Raw genomic sequence first — 25,166 nt, 5'->3', positions numbered from 1 at the left:
TTTTTAAATCTCGTAACAAGTGCAAAAGAGGTCTTTATAACGAGCTTGTTCTTGATTTAAGTCCAAAGGGTACTCTTAAATATTTGTAAGAGCCACATTTAATTGTAGAAAATAGTGTTTTATAAACGTCGTTATCTGCTTTTTTTACTTGGTGGTATCCTTGCGTAAGACCCAGGGAGGTAATAATTGTATTTTTATTCGAAATGGAATTGACGACTTCATCGATTCGCGGCAGGGGAAATTTATCACTAACTACCTGCTTATTTAGGACTCAATAGTCTATTACCAGTCTAAGATCATTGTTCTTTTTTGGAACTAATATCACAGAGGCGAATAAGGGCTTATACTTGGGCATATAATGTTAATCCTTTCTAATTCATGGATTTTACTCTTTAAACAATTTTTGTACTGATAGGGAATACGATAGGGCTGCTATGCCACAGGCAACCCTGTAGTTTGGATAGAGTGTTCAAAGAACGGTATCAATCCAATGTCTTCTTCAGAAGTGGAGAATACATCTTTAAAATTACACAATAATTTAAATGATTTTCGATTTAATTCTGTTTCGTGGAAGTGGTCTAGATTTAATTTTTCCAAAAATTGGGATTTTGTTAGGGGGTAGCTGTCACCTTGGCATTAATATTATTAACTGGTTTCTTCTAGATGTCTTTGAGAAGTTTATTGTCTTTGATCCGTGGTTAAGATACATAATTGTTGAGGGATTAATATTAATAGCAGGGATTACTTTGGGTCCTCAAGATTTAATGGTTGGGTTCTTGCCGTCTAAAGATAGTTATTCGACGGATGTTTTGCAGTTTTAAGACATGCCGGTCGATGGGGTTTTTCAAGATAATTGTCGTTAGGTGGTTATAGGATATGCTAACCGATGATATATTCAAGGCAGTTTTACCTGGTAATAGGTCGTTGTAACTAGGTAATAGGTCGTTATCATTAGAACATTGTCTTCTGGGAGTTTTTTTGTGAGTACTCTTCGTTTGTTGACGAATGATGAAAGTAGATGCTACTAGGATGTATCTGTTCTGGCTTGTATATACGCAAAGATTGACTTCCATTAGATTGCTCCAACTCCTAGAATAGCAATACCTAGGCAGAATCACAGGTTCTCTATAACAGGTAGATTACAATACATAAAAACGATAATATATAACATAATTAGACATACTTAACGGTAATTATTATTTGACACAACAGACGTAAGTGATTATATTGATGCATCTAAAACAATAGGAAATTCAAGACAAATCTTTACAACATCTTGGCACTTTTTCTTTACTTATTGCAAATATATATGATTACTCTCAGGCAAATTCAGTAACCGTTAGAAAAATGACCAAGTCGAAAAAGACTAAAACAATATTAAATTTGGGCAAAAATCCTAACATACATTTTAGCGTACATTGATGTATTATTTCATTTTAAGCATACTTTAAAACTTATCTAACTCTACATTAAAATTTAAACTATCTAGTTAAACATGAGGTAGCTTACATGGTTAAATATGAGGTCTTAGTTTACTATACATTTTAATGCCTTTGTTGTTCATGCACGTCCAAGCTGTTTAAGAAACGCATATTGCAGCGTCTTAGCCGCACAGTTTTACGTAAGCGATATTTAGAGAGATGTGACTGGGCATGGCATGAACAAGTGAGGACCTCTATACCCACTCGCTTGATAATATCCTCCCTTTTTACTTGGCTTAAGAGTTTTCTCAAGGTTCCAGGTTTACCTTCTGCTTTTCAATTGGTTGAATATGCTCTTCCTTTGGGCTTTGTCTTTGCTGTCTCAGAATTTTCCCAAAATTAATACATAATTGATATTTAATATTTTTCTCCTAATTGTTGGAGGCAACTGCTCCCCCACTTGCAGGTAATGTAGAATTGTCAATCTATTGTCTGGGTGTTTTGAAAAAAATAGCCACCTTAACCCTTTTTGAGAATTTCTATCTTGATCAGGCTCGTCCCGAGTGTAAATTTTAATAAGGTGTGTTTTAGGTTGGTACTTTATTAGTAGTCGGGCAACAGCCGAGAAGAACCGCCTATAGAATGTCAAAGATACCATTGAAAAACAGGTTTTATCTGCATAGTGAGTTATTGCTCACTCTGTGACAAAGATTTAAACTTTAGTTTTTGTGGAATTAAAGGGGCCAAAAAAGGTACCTAGGTTAGGTTATGTATTAAATATATTATATCCTGGTACTTGTTAAAAATCCAGAAATTACGCGAGAATTGTATTGAATATCAGATAGGCATTACCCGGTGTTTCGTATGAGACGCTATATAAACAAAGGGAAACAAAGGGTTTCTCACTACTAGAACTATATTTAAACTTTAGTTTTTTGGGGTTTAGGGGAACTAAAACTAAAAAAATACCTTGGTTAGGTTACGGATTTAATATATGCTATGCTTTAACCCCACTCCCCTACCCTAATGTGTAAATATATAGACCAAATTTGTTTCTAAACTATTATATTTTCATCCTATTTTGTTTTATTTCATTAGCATTAACAAAACATTACTTCTCGCATATTTTCTGGATTCTTAACAAGTACCACTATACTTTACCCCCACTCCCCTAATGTGCAAATATATAGCCCAAATTTGTTTCTAAACTATTATATTTTTATCATACTTTGTTTTATTTCTTATTTCATTAGGATTAACCAAACTTCACTTCACGCGTGGCACCCGGCTACTAATCAAGTACCTATAGGTTTAATAGTAATTACTTTTCGTTTCACTTGAGCATTTAATAATTTATCTTCGTCCTAGGTGTAATTTTTACATTCATAGTGGTTTTTTCTCGTTTGAGTTGTAATTGTTCTGTTCTCATTCGTTTAAAACTGCATTACCCTTTACTTTTCTTTCAAACAGTTCCTTTTAACGTTATTTCAAATGAATTCCTGTTTGTCTTTTTCACTTAACATTGTTTTATCATATGTGAAGTAGAGAAATGTCCGTGATATTTTTGGTAGTTATTATCAAATAGTTCGCGGTAGCGAACTCTAAATAAGGAGCAATTCGGGCTAATAGAAGACGAAACTAGAAAAAAGGAATATTGATATTTATGCTCATCCCAAGTATATAAAATTCATTAAGTTTAATGCTACCTATCAAAAGTTAAGAGCCTAATAAAATTGCCTGATTTTTGAAAAAGGCGAAAATACCCCAAAAAGTCAAGCGATCTTAACAAAAATCCCACCATTAGATTTAGCATATCAGAAAACCGTACTGCAGAGGTTGTCAGCTTCTCTCAACAAAAATGTCGAATTTGTTTTACTTTGCAAGAAGAAAGATAGCAGATTTTTTTTTCCAGGGATGGTCGTATTAAACGAATGTGCCTTGAAGACCGGGAGATGGGCTCATTCGAACAGAATCGAAAATTCTAGTTTTCTTTTTAAGTGACCAAAAAGATTGGATGGGAACTAGCGCTTCTCCGAAGCCCTTTTTTTCTAAGAAATATTTGATCATAATTTTGAGATTGCCATTGTACTGAACACGGTTAAAAGGTCCAAGAACTATGTCTTTCAGGATGTCATTCATCCTCACAGCCCCTGCAGAAAGGGCTATAGTTACGCAATTTGCCCATTTTTAAATGTATTATTGTTCTTGGGGAGGGTACATATTAATTTTTTGTTTGGGGGGGGGTAATTTTCTGTGGGGAGGAGCTTTAGGGAAAATTTTCAAACAAAGGGGGGGGGGTGGATTTTTCTGCATGATCTGAAACGGTCAGAAACTGAATTTTTTAAAAAAAAGTTTTTTCAAGTGAAAGTAAGGAGCAACATTTAAACTTGAAACGTATATAAATTGTTCCAAATGAGGGGTGCTGCCCTTTCACAACCCTCGCTCTTTACGCTACAGTTTGACTTTTTATCGCAATACTTTAAGAGAGACAGCTCAGACACAAAGGTCATTCAATTTAAATGAGAAGTATTTCTAAGGAAATTTAAGACTCTTGCGTAAAGAGTGAGGACTTTTCGCGCAAGGTGGTACTCAACCACCTTGTGCTTCAGTCGGAGGCTATTAGCAAAGACTATGGCTTTATAGATTATAAATATACTACCTGTCCCTGCCAGACAGCACCAGAAACTCTAAGAAATATATCCTTAAATATTACATCATTTCTTATACTTACATCTTAAATTCCTATTATGAAAAGACACCCTCAAAAACTCATATTGTGCTGCAAGGGTCTAAGTTTTTGAGAAACCAGTAGTTGGGAAATGCAATTTTACTTTTAATTACAGAGCATTTTTTTACACAATGTGCCAACGAAGCTACTCAGGGGCTGATTGCCTCCTTTCCCCCTAGTTATGCCACTGAGTTTAAAGAGGTCAGATTTTGGGACGCTAGTCCAATTTTCGAAATGGTAGGCTACTGAAAAGGCGATTTTAATTTTGTGAGAAATCCTAAAATCCACCCTTGATTTAGGAAAGCATGCCATCATCTTCTGATGACGAGTTCGATGTTCCCCGTAAAATTTCGAAGTTGCCTCTCTGGGGACCCTACGGAAAAAAAGAAAGTAAAGACAGTATCAGGTGCAACTTCTGTAAAAAGTCTCTAAAGGCTACAGGAGGGTCTGCTACGACACTGCTATGACTGCAGGATGTATTAAGTGATGCTGAAGAAGCCGAAAGACTACTCAATCCAAGTTGCCGTAGTGAAGCTGAAGTCCTTGAGAATATAAAGGAGTCCAATGAGGAAAGCTTGTTCCAGTCATTTTTGGGCATAACTGGTTTTAAAACCGTAAGAAACATCTATAATGTCAACAGCTCTGTCAAAAATGTCTTAAAATCGTGTGAAGAGAAAGTCCTAGTGTTTCTTTCAGAGCAACGTAGAACTGACAATCCGGTAAGCTTTTTCTTTTTAAAACGAGTTTAATTGTCTACAGTAGCACAAATTCAGAAAATTCCTGGGAGAGGGAAGGCTTAAGAAACTATTTTAATGTTCCACAAAAAAATTATATTATCTATACCTTTGAAATAGTTATGCACCCAGCATCTCAGGAGGGGCCTCGGCTTAGAAATAAAATCAATATTTTTGATTTAATACTTAAAGTTAGTTATACCCAAGGGTGTCACTATCTCTTGTCTTTTGGGAGGGGACCACAAAAACGTGCTATTAAGAGCATATTCACTCTTATTCTTAAAAAATATTTGAAGCAGTGTAAATCATAGGCAGCGCAATAGCGCTGCCTAAGTAAAGAACGGTGTTGGCACAATGTATTATTTATTATTTATTTTTGGTTTTAGACCAGGGCACTTCGTATCGAAGGAGTTGTCGTAGAAAATTCAAAAAGGGTTAATTCAATTGGAAATCGGAGTGGCATGTCCCCTTTTTAATAGTCGAAAGTGATTGGATTGGAAGGCAACAAACACCCCTTCCACGCCCACCACTTCCTCAAACACATCCAATCAAAATTTTGAGATAGCCATTTTGTTCAGTGTAGTTGATTTCCAGATAGAAATTATGTTTTTGATGAGGATACTCCCCCACAGCCCTTAGGACAAGGGTTGTAATTTATGCCCTGGGGACATATAAGGTTTTTTATAGAAAGCGTTGTCGTAGAAACTTTAAAAAAGGCTCATTCGATGTGAAATTCAAAGGGCTATTGCTCTTTTTAATAATCAGAAGTGATTGGAGGGCAACTAACCCCCCTCTCACAGTTATTTTGGATATGTTTATTTTTTAATATAATTTAAATAAACAAGTTACTGTCAGAATAATTAAAATAAAACATTCCAGTTTTCGAACCTTTTTAATAGTCGAAAGTGATTGGAAGGCAGCTAAAGCCCCTCTAAGGCCCACCATTTCCCCAAAAACATCCAATCAAAATTTTGAGATAGACATTTTGTTCAACGTAGTTGACAATTCTGAAAATTAGGTCTTTGAGGATAACAAATCCCCCCCAGCCCTAAGGCCAAGAGTTTTAAGTTATGCCCTGGGGACATACAGGGTTTATATAGAAAGTGTGGTCATATAAACTTTGGATGGGGCTCATTGGACGGTTTTTATGGTTGAAACAAACCTCAGAGACTAGGGGCAAGGGTTGTAAGTTATGCCCATGGGGTATTTAAGTTTTTTATGGAAGGGCTGGTTGTTTAACCTCAGAAGAGGCTCAGTATTTCTCCCTGAAAAAGACTATTTAAATATAAAACTAACTAAAATTAATCAAAAAAACTTTTTGCACAAAATAAGTTTTACAAAAAAAAGTAAAGAACTCCATTAAACCAAAAATGAAAAATATAGAATCAAATAATTTCCTAAGCATACAACTACCACAAATCAGTATCAATAAATAAATGAAACCCAAAACAAAAAGAAATTAAAATAAGTCAAACTTAAAACAAGCAGAAATTAATCTGAGTAGGGTTCTAAACCCTATGCTTTCTAAAAACTAGAATATAATTTTTACTTTACTGAAAAAAATTCTTTTAAATTTTTTAACTTTTATAAATTTAAGAAATAAAAAATTAATTAAAATTTAAAGGAATAAATATCAGCATATGTATATTAAACTGACAATGCACATTTTTTCGGTAAATTCATTGGAATTTTTTTAGTAAAGTACCAATTATATTTTAAGTTTTAGAAAGCATAGAGTTTAGAACCCTACTCAAATTAATTTCTGCTTGTTTCTGCTGTGTTGAAAAGGTAGATAGCGCAACTTTTTACAATTCTAGAATGACAAAAGAATTTAGAGAAACAAGCAGCAAAATTCCTGGTATTATACTTACATCTTAGCATAACGAAGTGCAAGGTGCCAATTTTGACCTACCTAAAACAGTTTTTGCAGTTTAACTTTTGAAAGGATCAATCAACCGAACTAGTAATTCATCCCTTAAACATGAAGTAAAATGGCACTCGTAGAAATTATTTTAGAGTTTTTCACCAAATGGGGTCTGATTAATAGAGGTGTTCGGTTCAACCCACGTCCTGTTCAACCCCGACCTCCCCTATGCATTTCTGTTTACTAAAAGTTAATGTTTTCAGATTGGCGACCCATTCATTTTCTGTAATCAAAACAATGTAATATTTCCGAAGCAGGCAAGCATTGCTATACAGCATCTGAGGGTACAAGCAATCAGTGTGCCAAACGAATCTTTTTCAATCGCTGGTTATTTCACGAGGAAGCAAATGGCCCACACAATGTCAAAGACGCTGGAAGAGCGCATGTTTTGAGTGATAAGTTCTAAGAATCAAACGAATGATTATCTTATTAACTTTATCATAATAAAACAAAAATATCACTTACTTTTGTTTTTCTTGAAGGTCTAAGCGTTGAAAAAAAAACAGCTGTTTAAACAGCTGTTTGTGACATTTTGTGACAAAAAGTTAGGCATGTTCTCCTTTATTTGACTTAGAGCCAAATATTTTGATATTGACGCAAAGATTTTAAATCTCTATGACTGAAAGACCAAACTCATACCACAGCCTTACCGAAGCCCCCATTCAAAGATTCAAACAATGAAGAAAATAAAATTACAATCAAAGCAAAGTAATACTAAATTTAATCAAAAATCAATCTGCAAAAATTATACTTGATACAATATTATTAGTAACTGGTTTGATTTTTCGATTTATTAGTGTTGACTTCAATTCTTGACCACTTAGATATCTGGTTTTTAATTCTAATTTCACCTTGATTATTTTATTTTACTTAATTTTAACTGAACAGATTATTTTGTTTACTAATTATTATATATCAAACAAATTATTAATTTATATGTTTATTGTTATGGATCAAACAAAAGAAAAGGTTTTTAAATTAATAAATTACAATATTTTACTTATTATTAAATTAACTATTAGTAACTGGCTTAATTTTTGGTTTAAATTTGGCTGATTCAATATCAGGTTTTTGATTCCAATTTCACCTTTATAATTTTATTTTACGTAATTATCAAACAAATTATGTATGCGTATGTTTATTGTTATACGTAGAACAAAATAGATGTTTTTGAATTATTAGAACATTTTACTTAATTGTTACCTTAACTTTGAGTAATTCTCTTGGTTTCTTATTAATAATTATTATTAGTAATAATTAATTTTGCTTAAAATGCAAAATAATTATTTTGCTTTAGCTAACTTTAATTAAAACTATGAGTAATTTTCTTGGTTTCTTATTAATAATTATTATTACTAATAATTAATTTTGCCGAAAATGCAAAATAATTATTCTGTTATAGCTAACTTTAATTAAACAAATTACTTTGTTTATTACTTAAAAATTATACTATTTAATTATCAAATAAACTATCTATGTATGTGTTTATTGTTATGCATGAAACAACACAAAATGTTTTCAAATTAACAAAGCAAAAATTTTACTTAAGTATTACATTAAGCATTAGTAATGGGCTAAATTTCTTGCTTTAATTTGACTTGGCTTCTTAGATATTTGGTTTTTATTTTCAATTTCATCTTAATTACTTTATTTTCTGTTTACACTAGTTAGACACTGAATTTGGGCAATAACATATCAGCCATTTTCTTTCTTTACTATCTTAATAACCTTAATCAGAAATAGATGTATAACAAATCTGATATTTTATTGTCATTTAGGTGCCTGAAAGTAGGGCTTTAAGATTTTTTTCAGACTATTTTAAGATATACTTTAGTTACTTCTTCATTTTGAATATTTCTTGTTGTTCGGTGCCCTATTGATGTTACAAGCTCAACTTGTAAAGTATCACCGTATCCAACAAATTATCTGAGTATCCTGAAAAAATTAGTTTTAATAACGAATTTAATTAGGTTTGCAAAATTCAACACTTGGTTTATTTATTTTGTTAATGGGGCATTATCTTGTTCTATCTCAATCTCAGGTTTATTCCTCACTGACCATATTCGAGCTCAGAAACAGGACGCGAAGTAATTCTCATTTTCATTGTTAACTAATACCGAATTACTACCTGTTTTTACCAAAAAAGCCTGTCAGACGACAGGCTGGGAATTCATACACTCTTTTTTTAGGATCGTAGAAATTTTTCAGCCCCTTTCCCAATACACAGAGTTGTTAGCCCCCCCCCCCCCAAACAAACAGAAAAAGAAAAACAGACTTACTAGATGCTTCAACTGGATCCCTCAGCCACCTGACAAGACATATGTACCCAAGTACATACATAAAATTAAATATAAGTTTAATTTAAAAAATTGTGTTTAAAATTAAATATAAATTCTTCCCACTTTAATAAAAGCTACTGTCTGTATGTATTTTCTTTAAATGTAGAAAATACTCTCTTGCCTTCAGAAAAATACAACAAAACAATAATAATTCACACATATCTCGAGTCTTTTATCAGTTGTCACTGGCAACCCTGTTTAAATAAATAAAACCACTATGAGGTTTCTCTTTTAAGTAGTTACTAAAGAAAAAGCTGAAATCTTTGCAGAGCCTTTTTCAGTTCATTTCTTTCACAGCTTTAGTACCGTTTGATCACGAATTAATTGTGAGTTTCTAGATATAGGTGCCTGAATATCATTTCCCAAATATATTAAGAATAAACAAAGTAAGATAACAGTTCGCTTCATACTAAGGGGACATTGACCCCTAAGGTTTTGTATTCTCCGAGAGAGTATCGAGGTTCCTACATATGAGGCTAAGGTATCTTTAGCTTTGCATTGCATTATGCAAACGTCAGATTAGTTACAGACACTTACTGATTATATAGGTAGACAGAACTTTCATTATTAGTTCAAATATTACTTACTAACGACTACACATACACACTATCTACAAAACTATATAAACAACAGTGTTACAGTTCTGTTTTCTGTTCAAATGTAAATTTGAAGAGAATCTGGACACAAAGTGGTCATTTTCTCATGAAAAATCATTCTCAAGCGAATCCTTTTAAATCGCTGGTTATTTCACGAGGAAGCAAATGGCCCACACACTGTAAAAGACGCTTGAAAAGCGCATGTTTTTGAGTGATAAGTTCTAAGAATCAAACTAATTGTTATATTATTAACTTTATAATAATAAAAAAAAAATATAAATTACTCTTATTTTTATTGAAGGTCTAATCGTTGAAAAAAAAACAGGTGTTTTCTGTTTTTAAAAAAAAAAATAACAGAACAGAAACAGGCCTCCTGTTTTTTCCTTATCTGTTTTGTTTCTTTCAAACCCTGTTTTTTTTTGTTTCTTAAAAAAAACACAAAAAAAAAACAGAACAGTGCTCATTCTTAATCGCAACTGATAAAGCTAAGTGATTCGAAATTTAAATATTCTCGTGCACTTCTTCAGTGATGCCAATTCACGAAGATTTTAAGCGAGACAAAACGCAAGCGAAGGGGGCAAAATTCTTTTCTTTAAATACAAATACAAAAAAAAATATTTTCTGATGAAAATACCCCCCAAAAAAAGGAATTTGAAAGAATCTGGGAAGTGGGACAAAGTTGGAATTTTTTTTATGAAAATCCCAAGAAAGGCATTTTCAATGAAAAAATCCCAGAAAAGGCACTTTTCAAAAAATAGAGAGGAGCAAAACAATCGAGGGGAATACTTCCACCGCCCCAACTGACACCACCGCACTTCTTATTCAAATTTTTCAGAAAATAATTGTTATTGCCCCCCCCCTCTTCAACAAAAAAAAATCCTGCAAATATGCCTGTCCCTCATTTCAAAAAAGAAAAAAAAAGAAAAGAGCACCTATTTTATCAGGGATATCATAAAAAATAAAGCAAATTACGCAATATAATTTATTTATACAAAACCATCCTCTCACAGCCACAAAAACTGTAAAAGTAAATTGAAAGTCACAACACAATAATTTCAGGCGCAAGTAAAAATGCATTCTACTTTACACATGAATAATAAAAGTGCCATAAAGCAATTACACGACAAAACGCAAAATGAATGGCACAGAAGGCACACTTTTTTATCAAGCAAAAACAAAAAAGACAAAGCCAGACTTTTACCATAGCTTTATACTATTGGCCCTTTATTCCAAAACGGTTAAGCAAATTGCACGATAGTTAATAACAAAATTTCTTAAAAAACCTGGTTCTTTGACTTTTTTCTTTAATAATGTTAGACGATGATTTTGACGAAGAAAATATCCCGGAATATAGGTACCATTCGAAATTAGCCATATATTTAGGGGCACTTTCGTCAAAGCGACAATAACTCCCTCCTCCCCTAGGATCTTCCAATGTTTTTGTCCTAGCCTTCATTTCCGCGAATTGACGCCACTGGTAACTTCAATAAATGTTTCAATTTTTTGGCTAAAATCTATAGAATTTTCTAAGTCTTTTTTCATTGAATTCTCAATACCTTTTTTGAATGAAATTTCAAATCTTTTTTTTGTATTGGTTCGTCACTTTTTAAAAGCTTGGCGTGTCATCGAGGAATGAAAAAACAAAACTTTGAAACCAACTAAACAATGTCAAATTCCAAAGCGCTTTCACATCGTTAAAAGAAGTTATGCTAATAAGATGAGCTAGGATATTTGTTGGAAATATGGCTAGCTTAGAAGTGTGTTACTTTAACAAAACTATCAAATTATGTTTTACACTCAAAAGCATAAATACTTATTGTAAAAACAATGTGAATGTATATAGGTCTTATTTGTAATATCATTAAATATGATTAATTTTCCTAAAATAAAATGTTATCTCTTATGTTTTTCAAGTAATAAATATCACAAGTAGGTTAGCCACTTGCCAATTCAGGAAACTTCATTTCTTTAGCAGCTAGTTTAAGATCACATGAATAACATCTATTTAAAGCAAAAATTAGTTGAGAAACATATCTACTAACAACACAACTAAATGCAAACATACTGATTCCTAACGGTCAGCAGAAGAGAAGCAACAGATTTTGAACAATTAGTTAAATGATTCTTTATCAACACAGGTGTTCGAAAATTGTGGAGCATAGTTTTGAGAACTAAAAAACCCTTCACTAAGAGGTCCAGGGCTATTTACATTTAGCATTGTTTTTTGCAGCTCCTTTTTCTTCATCACTTGTGAGAAATTATCGAGTAGTCAAAAGAATTTAGTAGTCAGTCTCACTAACGGATCCAGTTTTATCATTGAGACAGAGCCAACTCAATTATTTTGAAACCCCTTGACTGGTGGTACCATGCAGGCCCACCAACACTACCCTGACCCCCCAATTTTGTCACAAAAAGTTAGGCATGGTCTCCTTTATTTAACTTAGAGCCAAATATTTTGATATTGACGCAAAGATTTTAAATCTCTATGACTGAAAGACCAAACTCATACCACAGCCTTACCAAAGCCCCCATTCAAAGATTCAAACAATGAAGAAAATGAAATTAAAATCAAAGTAAAGTAAAGTAAAACCAAATTTAATCAAAAATCAATCTGCAAAAATTATACTTGATGCAATATTATTAGTAACTGGTTTAATTTTTTGATTTATTAGGGTTGACTTCAATTCTTGACCACTTAAGATATCTGGTTTTTAATTCTAATTTCACCTTGATTATTTTATTTTACTTAATTTTAACTGAACAGATTATTCTGTTTACTATTTTACTATATGTAAAACAAATTATTAATTTAAATAATAGAAATATATATTAATATGTTGTTAATCTATGAAAAAAGGTAATATTCCAAATAAAAAAGTAAAAAGAAGCCACTAATGAGATATACAGAAAGAAAATTCTGAAAACACATAAAAAAGAGGTTAAACAGAGCGAAGCTTTAAACTGCTTTCATGTTTCACTTTCAAAAAATATCCATTAAATCATTTGACATGTAATAAGGTCGATCTTCACTTCCGTCGTCATTTTCGTCATTCGTCGTCAGTCGTAATTCTATATAAAAAAAAATTATTATTAGTATTTTATAAGATTAGATATATAAACTATCCATTCTAATCTTGTTCTAATCTCCATCTCAGGTTTATTCCTCACTGACCATATTCTAGCTCAGAAACAGGACGCGAAATAATTCCTATTTTATTTTTAATTAATACCGAATTAGTACCTGTTTTTACCCAAAAGGCCTGTCAGACGACAGGCTGGGAATTTATACACTCTTTTACTAGGATCGGAGAAAATTTTTCAGCCCCTTTCCCAATACAAATAGTTGATAGCCCCCCCCTCCCCCCAAACCAACAGAAAATGTCAAAACTGAAAGCAAAAATACTACTACTAACAATAACTCACTGCAGCACCAAGCCGCATGAGGCTAACGAAGCTAAACATGCTCCTCCTCTATGCTAATCTATTCAAGGCCTTCCTCTTTACACCCCCCCCCACCCCACCCGCGGAAGACATGCTTTCAGTTCAGCCCTAGACGGTTGGCCGAAAAGAACTATCTTCTGCAACTTGTCATCCTTTATTCACAGAACGTGCCCTAGCTATCTCAACTTTTTTCTCATTATAGCCCTAGAAAGCGGAATTGAACCATACTTTTCGTAGAGCAAAACTAGGAGCATTCGTATGAACTAAAATATATTTGCAATATTTTAAGACTAAATAGAAGTTGATAAAAAAAGATTCTACATTCTCTCTACAATCCCCCATGCTATATTTCATTTGCTTGTTTTATACTCAAAATACCCGCAATTCCTGAATTGCAGCCCCTATTGCATAAAATATAATTGAAACTTCAATAAGAGAACTCTGGGATAATAAAACTTTAATGAGAGATTTCAAATACGATTATCGAGAAAATGAACAAGGCGATCCTTATAATTTGTAATTTGACTAACACAGCGCATTGTAATTAAAACTAACTATTAAAAAAACTGTAAGAAAATGTATTAGTTATAAAATGGAAATTCCTAAGAGATAAAAAATTTAAACGAAAATTCCGAACTTGTTTCTCCTAAGAATATAAACGGCGATTCTTAACAAAAAAAATACGGCAGGACATCCAATAGATTGAAGATCAAGGACGGCGCAAGTACTCTAGCTCTACTAACACACAGAGATTATCAGTTTCGTAGGTGAACCGGGACTAAAAAATACAAAGCAAGGAAAACGTAAGCAATCAGGGACATTTGCAATTTCATACCTTGAAGAAGAAAAGAAGGTTGTACATGCCTGCGAAAAGCCAACGGCATGATAAAAAAACCATTTGGAAGGTAAAATGGTATTAGCTTATAAAAATTATAAAAAAAAAAAAAAAAAAAAAAAAAATGCGACACACACCGTGCCACACCAATCAATTCCGACGGACACAATTGGAGTGTATTCAATAGCAGAGGATTCAACGTTTTCTCCTATTTTTATTCTTATCCAACTTAAAATTAAAATCCAGTTGTCACCGAATTTTGAGTACCGATATAAATCTAATGCCTCAATTAACTACTACCAAAGTTTGGTTGTTTCCTTGGGACATTTGAGTAGCTAAATTTATAGATTAAAATCGATACGTTAAGGTAGAGCATTTAGTAAGGCATGTTACCCAAAGTCTTCTTAAGCTGACAACCATAAGTTAGAACGGATGAAGGAGCCAACCTCACATCTCCCTCTCTGTGTATCTAGTCCTCAGAGGAGGGCAACCTTATAGGTGATAAAATAACTCCTTGTGGGCAAGATCTTTCTAGTTCACATATTACATTATTATCGTAGAAAACAACACGATTCAATAAATAACTATGAATTAATTTCAAGATGCCATTTGGACAAACTTTATCATAAAGTTATTTAGTTATACCCGGATGCCAAGCATTGTCGAAAGGCCTTTTCATGTCAAAAAATAAAACTAAAGTAAACAAATTTCGCTTCTTATTATTTTCAACTAAAGTTACTATATTATCAATGGCATCTACTTTGGTTTAACCATTTCAAAAACCAAATTACAGAGAAGAAATCCACTCACACTCGAGACTCACATTATTCAATTTATAATAATGCGTTCAAAAATTTTACCTAAGCTAGACAATAGTGTAATAGGGCGATAAGACTTCAGGCTAACATCATTTTTATTTTCTTTCTTAAGGTAAGGTAAAGGTAAAGAATCCGGCATTGGACTTTAGAGTCCCTATTGGCGGTGCTTATCTCCGTTTATTGGCCCAAGAGGTGAAATGGGGGGACTCGTTACCTTCTACGGATTTCTCCAGGTACCCATTTAGAGCTGGGTTGACTCTGACTGAGCTTACAAAGTCACGCCACTGACCCCTGTCCCAAACCAAGTAGTTGAATACACTAGGATTCGAACCCTCGCCTTAATGACAATATATTAGCTACTTTCCATGCTTTTGGGAAATAAGACAATTTATTTAAATATGCATTAATTATATTTAAAAAGGTGAAAGAAAATATGTTAGAATTTTTTCAAATTACCAAGTTTAAAACAATATCAGGCCAAGGTGCTTTCATTGTTTTCATGGATTTGATCGCATCTTTTAATTCATCTACATTAATCTGGTCTACACCTACAATTCCTTCACTTAATATGTTTGCAACATCATTTATCAACAATCCTGTATACAAGGATTAATTCTGCTAGTTCAACTAGCAAATCACTAAACCACAAAGTGAAAGAGGCCAACAGTTATGCACGCTCTTTCTCTATCCCAATCTATTCAAAGCTCCTCTTTGTAACCACTCATTTTCTCCGTAACTTCCAATTTCCCTCAAAGCTTCCCGTGCGACATCCTATCACCCAATTCGGGGCCAAACTGTTCTTCGTTTAGCCCTAGATGGTTGGCCAACAAGGAAGGTCTTTCGCAATCTGTCATCCTTCATCCGTAGAATGTGTCCCAACCGATTCAACCTTTCTTTCATTATAGTCCATGAAAGCGGGATTGGACAGCATTTGTCGCACAGTTTATTGCTTGAGATGCGGTCAGTGATTCAGGTAACTAAAACAATATGTTTTAAAACGTACGGCAATTTCTCTGGAAAACATATAGCAAACTCTCCTTCGTTTTTTGGAGCGCCGTCTAGGCTTAGAAGGTTGGCTAAAAAGGACAATCTTCGGCAATCTATCATCCTTCATTCACAGAACGTAAATTAGCCCCCTCAACATTTCTGTCATTATAGCCTTAGAAAGAGGGATTGAACTACACTTTTCGTACAGCCCACTGTTTGAAATACGTTCAGTCAGCCGAGTTCCCGAAACAATTCATAGGGAATTTATCTGGAAAACATAAAGCAAATTTTCATTTGTTTTTTGGATCGCAGATACTTCAGAACATTATTTAACCACTGCCATCACTGTAACTTCCTTTATTTCTAATTTTGTTTTGCTCATTTATGTTCCTTACCATCTTTAAACATCTTGCTTACTTTTAACATCTTCACCACTCCCATCATCTTTACTAACAATGCTACCAAGATACTTTTAAGACCCCACTGGCTATACATGACGTATGAAACCAAAAGAGGAAAGGAAATAATGAAAAATAAAAAAATAGATGAGAAAACGAGGATTTTGTCAGCCAGTGGACAAATATGAATACGAAAAACAAGCAAATATTTTGACAAGGATCTCCACCAAGTCGTCTTAAGTGCTAAAAAAAAAAAAAAAAAAAAAAAAAAAATTCCGAAGTGAATCTAAAAAGAGCAAAATAGACACTAAAAAAAAAAAAAAAAAAAAAAAAAAAAAAAAAAACAGCCGGTAATAAATGAAAGAAAAACCACCAGTTGGATTGAAGAAGTATCCGTTGCCTGGCAATAGACTTCACAATTCTGCAACTTCGGTATTCATTAGGTAGGGTAACAGGTTGTCTTAAATTAGACTCGGCGAAAATATTGATCGAGTGTTTTGAAATGAAGTTGTTATAAATTGGGCAGAAGGAAATATCTCCGATGTCTATATTTAGACATCGGAGATGTCTTAGACATAATTTTTTTTTTTAAACTTAAAGCAGATAGAGTATCCTATCAAGATGATGGTATCCAGAGGGGGGGGGCATAGGAAGTTATTATATTTAAGTGATAGTACCTTGATTTTTTTTTACTGAAAGCAGGGATGGCAAAAAGTTATTTTCTTAAATTAAAGTGGAGACAGTATTCTATCAAACATAGAAATGTCTATCAAACATAGACATTACAATTCCAATTCACACCTTCATAATTCACAATTCACCAATTCACAATTCCAATTCACACCTTTGGCAGGGGTACTTTGTCGCTCGTGAAGTGAATCATAAAACTATTGGGTAGATGGCTGTTTTTACTCGCGATACTTAGAGGTATGATTGTAATATTTGTAAGGGAATGTGTATTTACAGGTTAAAAAATCATCCATTTCATTTTCTGAAAAGGGCCACTTCTGGAGGGTAAAATTATTAAAATTGTCTCTTTTTTGCACGTGAATTAGTTAACGAAGAGATGTGGGTCAATAAAATTTTTCACCGCTGCTGTCGATGTCTATCAAACATAGTAAAATGTAATACCACACATGAATTATGTTTTTGAATTAGCTGAACCATGCATGATCTTACTTTTTTAGGGGGAAGGAGGCCCCCCTTTTTGTTGAAACATAAAACGAAGCTAATTATATAAAAATATGGATAAACAGTATGGAAATCGTGAGACTAGGAGGGGGGCTCCCCCCTTCCCTCGGGTACGTGCGAGAGATGTATTATGTCCTACGTTCGACCCTGGTTGCTTTTGAAGCGTGAAAAAACCTTGGGCATCTTCCTCTCAATTGCGCCTACAAGGAGGGGTGGATATAGGAACACGTGCCCCCCTAGAAGGCCTAATCTGCACTGATTATAGTGTTGGAGGGGCGAAAAAACCGACAAGGAGCCTAGTTTTTATTGATTACCCCCACACTAATTTGACATCCGTCCCTGCCTAGAAGCTTTAATCATGTGACTCCTATGGAAGGACGCAATTTTGTGTTGCTTCACCGAGCTAGCATAATTCCTCCAGTTCACCGGAGAAGGTCGCTTTTAAAAGAGGGTTTGAGTTCTAGTATGAATAAATTGATTGATTGATTGATTGTAAGCTTCGACATAGGTTAAATATGTTAAAAGACATTGGTCGACACCGGTTGTCGACATTTCTTTTCAAGTATTTTTTTTCAAAATTCTATCAAACATAGAAATGAAAAAATATAGCAAAATAGACACTTAATAAAAAAAAAAAACAGTCGGTAATAAATGAAAGAAAAACCACCAGTTGGATTGAAGAAGTATCCGTTGCCTGGCAATACACTTCACAATTCTGCAACTTCGGTATTCATTAGGTAGGGTAACAGGTTGTCTTAAATTAGACTCGGCGAAAATATTGATCGAGTGTTTTGAAATGAAGTTGTTATAAATTGGGCAGAAGGAAATATCTCCGATGTCTATATTTAGACATCGGAGATGTCTTAGACATAATTTTTTTTTTTTTAACTTAAAGCAGATAGAGTATCCTATCAAGATGATGGTATCCAGACGGGGGGGGGGGGGGGGTTATTGGTAGTTATTATATTTAAGTGATAGTACCTTGATTTTTTTTTTTACTGAAAGCAGGGATGGCAAAAAGTTATTTTCTCAAATTAAAGTGGAGACAGTATTCTATCAAGGTGGTATCCAGAAGGGGGGGGGGGGGCGGTGGGCAAATATTATATTTAAATGATAATATGTCAAATTTTTTTATTTTTTGAAGCAGGGATGCCAAAAAATTAATTATTTTTTTTAATTTAAAGCAGAGGATGTACCCTATCAAGGTGCATGGTATCCAGGGGGGGGGGGCTAGGGAAGTATTATATTTAAATGATATAATCTTGAATTTTCTTTATTGAAAGCAGGGATGCCAAAATATTATATTTTTTTTAATGTAAAGCAGAGACAGTATCCTATCAAGATGGTATCTAGAGGTAGGGAGTTATTATATTTAAGTGATAGTAACTTGATTTTTTTTTATTGAAAGCAGGGATGCCAAAAAGCTATTTTTTAATTTAAAGTAGAGACGGTATCCTATCAAGACGGTATCCAGAGGTGGGGGGCATAGGGAATTATTATATTTAAGAGATAGTACTTTGATTCATTTATTTATTTATTTTTTTTATTGAAAGCAGGGATGCCAAAAAGTTATTTCTTTTAATTTAAAGCAGACGGTATCCTATCAAGGTGGTGTCCAGAGGGGGTGGGGTAGGGAATTATTATATTCAAATAATAATATCTTGAATTTTCTTATTGAAAGCAACCCAAGTCCACACAAAGTGAATAAATTGATTTTTATTCGTGACAATTATAGCCAGATACCACAGTTAGAATAGACTTCCAAGTTTGACTGAAGGATTTTTTTTTCGACCAGTTGACCCCTAAATTTTTTGTCCCACTTCACTATTTTGAAAAATACCTTTTTTTACATATACTAATATTTGGACTTTCATTAGTATACCAGCTTACCCGTCACGCGTTGCCACGATCTTAAAAGAAAGGAAATTCAATGAGAATACCCATAAGGAAATGTTTTCATTTTAGTTTAATTATAATTGAGAAACATATTCGAATCATACAAGATTACGTTGAACTGCTATGCATGCTCTTCGAAAAGCTGTTCAATTTTCTTATATCGTCCATTATATAAATTCATTTAAGTTCGACCAAGCTAATTGGTTGAGACTGACACATTGATTGGAAATTAACTTCCATTTTCCTCAGGGACGTTATTTGGGAGGGGCATTTTCCCCTCCAATAATGTGGAGAAAAATCTATTAATATAGACCATGCTACTTGAATATCCGGTTCTTGACCCCTCTTACCCCCCCCCCCCCCAACGAAAATGCTGTAGATTCGCTCCTGATTTTCCTTCCAGTACTGAGGTGGGTCATCCACATTTCGTCATTGGGAACTGATGCTTGATTATTTTTTAAGGTGAAATTTTAAGTTATCCTATTCAAAATGATTATAAATCATTGTGGAAAAAATTGGCAGGACAGGTTGATGTGCTTACATATATTTCTGCTTGCAATTGTATGTTCTTTTGTGTATTGTAACTATTGTTTTATGTTTTATGTATAGTATATTTCGACAGTTGGATAATGCTTTGAAACATGAATCAACACATGTAAATTAAAGGATGAAGAATTCAAGCAAAAATACTCCGTACAACATCTTTGTCCAACCCATATGATAATTTAAAAGTTAACAAAATTTTCGTGACTTATGCTTGATGTATTTTTTTAATTGTTATTAAAACCCTTTTTAATACAAGGAAGGCTTTTTAGGAATCTAAAAGAGCGAAAAAAAAACGATCAATATCAAAGTCACCCATTTCAACTGTTTTAAAGGTGACAAAGCAGATATTGGCAAAGGGCATTATGAAAAAATTCAGCTTCTAAGTTAAAACTTATATTCAAAGTTTTTACCCAGATAACTGACGAATTTTGTGATACGGTATTTGAAGTTTTGTATGCAGCATTGCTCGATGAAAAAAAACTACTAATTTTGATAATTATTTATGTTAAGAATACATAGCTAAAAGATACTTCAACTATTAAACAAGGGTTCTGAAACGCCACAGCCATTTCGTTTCTACCAGATTTATACTTCTCTTGATGAATAACGAAGAAGAACAGTTTCCAGCCAGCGACTTGTGAAGTTTTGAACTCATGAATAGGCTCGAATCTGTTGCAAATTTAAGCTGTGATTTGAGAAAGACTGATGAAGTTTAATATTTGCGGACAACATTGATCGCACCGGCGGCGCACCGCCGACATCCTACCAGCGGCGCGGCGCACTGTTTTTGGCGCCGCCGCGCTTCCCTCATCGGGGCGGCGCCGGGGTCTATCTATATTTATAGCCAAATTTCTGTTTATATATTTTTTGATCTTAATTACCTCTGTAAAAGATTGCGGTAGGTTATTTACGGTAGATATTAAAGTAAGAACCAAATGTGTAGGATTTTCAAAGATATGCAGGACCTTGGCTCGAAAGAAACAAGAAGACAGGAAGAAACACGACAAAAAGAAATAAGAGAAAAAGATAGCAACCAATTAAACACGGAAATATCCAAACTTGGTCGATGCTGGGCAACAGCCATTAGAGGAAGAAAAACAGCTAAAAGCATAGCATTGTAAGTTTCGAATCTAGCCGAGCTTGGCAAAACCATCTGTTTTGGTGTGAAGTAAATGTTGGCAGCACCAATCTTTCTAGCCATAGATATGGCGTATTTTGCCATTTCAAGCTTGACCTAGAACACAATAGAGAAAATACAATGTCAATAATGATATAATACTACATAACAAAATACATACTCCCACGGCTCCGTAGTCTGGAACGTAGAAAGAAATTCATGGTTTTTGTTTTAAAAGGAACATCATGATGCTGGACTACAACCTCCTAAGCTAAAAATTCACATCTTTTAATTTGGAATGAAATCTGAGGGTATTCTTATTTAATATTATAATATGGCGGTCATCAAGCTGAAGTAGATTAGAAGAGGCGGTTAGAAGATGTAAAACAGCCAGTCTCAAAAATGAAAATAAAGAGCAAAGAAAAGGGCGGTTAGCAGATATGCAAAAACGAGAATTCGTTTTTGAGAATTCGTAAGCGCAAAGACAAGGGCAGCTAGAAGATGTGCGAAAACGAGAATTTGAGCGATTCAAAAATAAAAATAAAGAGCAAAGACACATATCACTAGAAGACAAGCGACGCCGAGAATCTTAGCAAGTCAAAAAAGAAAATGAAGAGCAAAGACACGTGGAAAGATATAATATATATATATATATTTACGGGCCCCGACACTGGGCACGCAGCAGGCTTCTATATATCGATTCTCACTGTCACTTGTCTTCTAAACACAGACAATTTGAGCCTTTTCTTGATGTCATGACGTCCAAATAAACCTTAGATTAGAAGTGGTGTCTTTGTGAAATTACATTTTTTTTTGTGGAACTTCTAACTTTTTCCTCTGCTTGTCTTTTGTCATTGTGACAGACATATCGTCGAACCTTTGTTTCTTTCAATTATTCAGGTGATGGGACCAAAACTTATTTTTCTTCCAGCGATTTACTCAGTCCATATATTTGATTTTCAAAAAAAAAGGCAGGTATTGATGACCTTATCCATGTTAAATTCCAAAACCCAATCATCATCGTTATCATTTTCCATTTGTTTGGTTACGCCTCGGCTTATCTTTCGTCATTATGAAATACATATCGCCAAACCTTTGTTTATTTAACAAAGTTTTGGGGCAAGCGCCAGGCTTCTATAAATAGATTTTCATTGTCGCTTTTCTTCTAAACACAGACAATTTGAGTCTTTCCTTGATGTCAAGACGTCCAAATGGACCTCGGCTAACCTTTTGTCATTATTAAATACATATCACCGAACCTTTGTTTTTTTTTAACAAAGGTATGGTAGGCATTGACGACCCTATCCATGTCCCCAAATCCAATCATCATCGCTATCATTTTCAATTTTGACCCGTTTCGATTGTCACTGTCGGGGTTAACTTTCATTAAGTCCTTGCTCTTTATTTTGATTTTTGACTCCCTCACTTGTTTGGCGTTGTGTCTTCTAACCGCGTGTCTTTGCTCTTCGTTGTCATTTTTAATACGTTTTTGGATTTTGATTACTTCAGACAATTTAGCAATGGCCTTTGCTTTAGCTGTCCGTCTTGGTGTTGTCGCAATTGATAGTCCAGGCTGTCGAATTTCACATCTTATCAAGTTTGATAGTTCAGGTGTTGGTTCCAAAGAATCATAATTTATAGTAACTTCAACTGCAAATTTTCGTTTTTTTGGGTCGTCCAACAGACATTATATTATATAATGTTGCGACGTTGTTGTGCTATTTCTTATATGATGCCATATATGATGTCATCAGAAATGCTTGTATGATGTACTAACATAGTACCTGACGTCATTTGCAAAAACAAAAATTAAGGCTCTTAACAATTCTACTTAGACTTCTGACCTATCTAGATTGTTTTTTTTTTATGCGAGGATATCCAAAGATACCAATTTTCCTGAAAAAAAATGGAGCAATTTTCGAGAACATAAATACAAACATACATAAATAAATACAAAATTATTGCTCATATATATACACATATTATATATATATATATATATATATATATATATATATATATATATATATATATATAGGCGATTAAATGTGCTTGGACTCACAGGCAAACAAGTAATCTAAGCCTATTAGTAGCCTAATAGGCTTGGCCGCTTGTATACATACATGACATACATAAATAAATACAAAATTATTGCTCATATACATAAATTATATATATATATATATATATATATATATATATATATATATATATATATATATATATATATATATATATATATAGGCGATTAAATTTGCTTGGACTCACAGGCAAACAAGTAATCTAAGCCTATTAGTAGCCTAATAGGCTTGGCCGCTTGTAGTCTCAGGAAGAATACCATGTTATAGGATTGAAACATGACTGATAAGTCCCCTAGACTCGCTGGCGAAAGGAGAGACGTATAGTTTTCCATGTGTTTGGTTAAACGGCGAGAAATTCGGTGGGCATTTTTGGGCCAAAAAACATCTTTTTAAAGGTACGTTACGTTTCATAGACTGCCTCCCAAAAGTCATATAATATTTGTAGGCATGAATATATTATGAGTTGTAGACAATAGCCTTGTGATTACTTGTGCATTATTTGATTTTTCTGTACAAGACCATCACCAAATGTGGAAAACCATGTTCTGACTAAGATGGGCCAATGATTGCAAAAAGCGTGCGTTCAAATTGGATGTTCCCTGGACTTCTCTTTTTAGGGAAGAATGTTAGAAACTCAGCTAGGAATATTAGTGAACCTGCTTCATTTTCAGTAGAACCGAGGGGCTTGTACAAGAATTGAGAGATAAATCATAAGAAAATATAAGAAATTTAAGGGAGGTGGAGAAAGCATTAAAATATGAATTAAAAAATTTTGAGGTAGAGGCCCTGAATAAATTGCTGCTAATCTTAAATACAGCCAGATGGAATAACAGTAAAATATTTTTTAGGCATGTTAAAAAATTGAGAGAGAACAGTCCATCTGTATTTGTCCATATGTCCCAGGGAAGATACGAACAGGACCATATTTTTGATGAAGAAACAAGTAAAGCAAGATTGTCAGAATATTTTGAGCATGGGGCAGACAGTCTTAAAGTTACAGAAAAATATATAGAAAAGAACAAAAAAAAAAAAAAAATGTGTGGCGCTTTGGAAGTGAAGCAAGTATCAGTTTGAGAGAACGAATTAGCGAGACTAAGGAGAAAGTTAAAGAGATTTGGAAGTTCTTGGGAGTGTGTGATGAGGGAGGTTTTGAATATCTCAGAAATTATTAAAGTGGTCTCAGAAATTATTTAGGGTTTGAATATATTGGGATGGAGGACGGCGTATGTAGTTAGGTTGATGTCTGTTGGTTTGGTGCTGAGAAAGTTTAAACATATTTTTTTTTTTTTAGCAAAATCTTAAATGATACAAGTCAAAGACAAAAACAGACAACACCACCAAGCCTGACAATTCTGAGCCAAAGATCACAGTTTATTGAGGGATGATTGTATAACTCTTGCCTCACCTTCAAGAGAACGACCGATGGTGACTTGTTGTCTCCCACCCTTACAGAGGTCCGGCGGAAGCTAGCCCCAAACGATTTTGGGGAGTTGTCCTTGCTTCATTCGTGTAATGTGACCTTAGTATCGCCCACCTAAAAAGTTGGACTTGAAAGATTATTTGAGGTTTTTTGTGATCCCACCTTGATATTGGGTACTTTATCTGCCTAAGAAGTTCGAAGCAAGTGCATCACAGGCAATAATTTTCAAGTCCAAGGCTCTAAATTCACACGCATATGTTAAAATGGTTATTAGATATTTCTAGAGAATTTGGCTCCTGCATATGTCATACAAAGGATGTTCTCTCTATAACTCCATCCGTTTTGACTTAATGTACTACTTAGGCAGTATACTTAAATTTGTTTAGGCACTTCTTCAATTTCTATTTCCCCCAGGTAAAAGACCTGCGGCTAGCGTGGTGATAACATCGTTTTGGACTGCATTGGTTTATTCAAATTACTCTTCAATCCCGTTTGGGATGCTTTTGAAGCTAGATCTTCATTGTTCCTCTGAAAATCTTCTGCGAAATGAATAACAAGAGCTATGTAATCAGAGAAGGCAGTCATAAAGTTGTTTCTGAGGGTCCAACTAAACCTTACCATAGAATTGGCAAGATCTCAAAACAAAGTCAATTATTATGACAAATAAGGTTAGAAATGGAGGACATTCTTGCCT

At 33.9% G+C, this 25,166-nt stretch overlaps 2 long non-coding RNA genes across 2 annotated transcripts in view; both read right to left on the bottom strand.

Annotated features, from left to right (window-relative positions):
• Nucleotides 1-25,166, bottom strand: part of LOC148955468 (uncharacterized) — a 257,094-nt gene that overhangs the window by 116,168 nt on the left and 115,760 nt on the right. The window lies entirely within an intron of this gene.
• LOC148955470 (uncharacterized) overlaps nt 10,711-25,166 on the bottom strand; it is a 40,996-nt gene continuing 26,540 nt past the window's right edge. The window contains exon 3 of the long non-coding RNA XR_016143084.1: nt 10,711-12,811. This is a non-coding gene — a long non-coding RNA (uncharacterized LOC148955470). The remainder of the gene's footprint in view (nt 12,812-25,166) is intronic.

Source organism: Artemia sp. Qi Xiang Cuo, chromosome 2 (assembly GCF_049724085.1).
Source record: "Artemia sp. Qi Xiang Cuo chromosome 2, ASM4972408v1, whole genome shotgun sequence".
NCBI lineage: Eukaryota > Metazoa > Arthropoda > Branchiopoda > Anostraca > Artemiidae > Artemia > Artemia sp. Qi Xiang Cuo.
Note: the sequence above shows the minus strand (reverse complement) of the source record. Positions and strands in the feature narration are given on the sequence as shown.